The sequence below is a fragment of the Trachymyrmex cornetzi genome, unplaced genomic scaffold (genome assembly GCF_001594075.2).
Source record: "Trachymyrmex cornetzi isolate Tcor2-1 unplaced genomic scaffold, Tcor1.1 scaffold1571, whole genome shotgun sequence".
Taxonomy (NCBI): domain Eukaryota; kingdom Metazoa; phylum Arthropoda; class Insecta; order Hymenoptera; family Formicidae; genus Trachymyrmex; species Trachymyrmex cornetzi.
Window position 1 is genome coordinate 80,180 of NW_017296170.1, and position 550 is coordinate 80,729.

A 550-nucleotide genomic window follows, 5' to 3' on the forward strand; every position below is an offset into this window, starting at 1 on the left:
TAAGAATATTTGGATTGTCATTTATAAATTTATTAGTTAAGTGTAGCCAATTCAAAATCTGTTTGTCAATAAAATTAGGAGAAGGAAAAATTTTTTGGAATCTATTAAGAATTGAAATAGAATTGTTTTTAGCAAAGTTAATAATATTCTTGGGACGACCAACAATATTACTCTCAATTTGTTTGATAAATTCGATTAAAGTATTTTCTTTGTTATTTTTATTAATAGGAAGTCCAAATTTCTCACCAAGCTGTAATTATTGCAAAAAATATTACCTCAGCCAGGATTCGAACCTGGGACCTCTCGACTTTCCGGGGCAAGTGTCTTAGCCAACTCGACCACTGAGGCTTCGATAATATTCTTCGCAATAACTATGTATAGCGAGAGAACGTGTAATTTGGCAACGTGTTTTAAAGAATAAGTACGACAGTGTAAATGCTAAGCACATAAATATAAAGAACGCCAATAATCGGTTAAAGTTAGATTCGGCGCATAGTCACATCTGAGATAATTAAATTTAAAAATTAAGAATTTGTATTGTATTTATAAC

General features: G+C 30.5%; 1 non-coding gene across 1 annotated transcript; it reads right to left on the bottom strand.

The window, feature by feature from the left end:
- Nucleotides 1-272: 272 nt before the first annotated feature.
- Nucleotides 273-348, bottom strand: TRNAS-GGA (transfer RNA serine (anticodon GGA)). Its single transcript has one exon. It is a non-coding gene; the product is annotated as a tRNA-Ser (tRNA).
- Between the last annotated feature and the right edge of the window lie 202 nt (nt 349-550).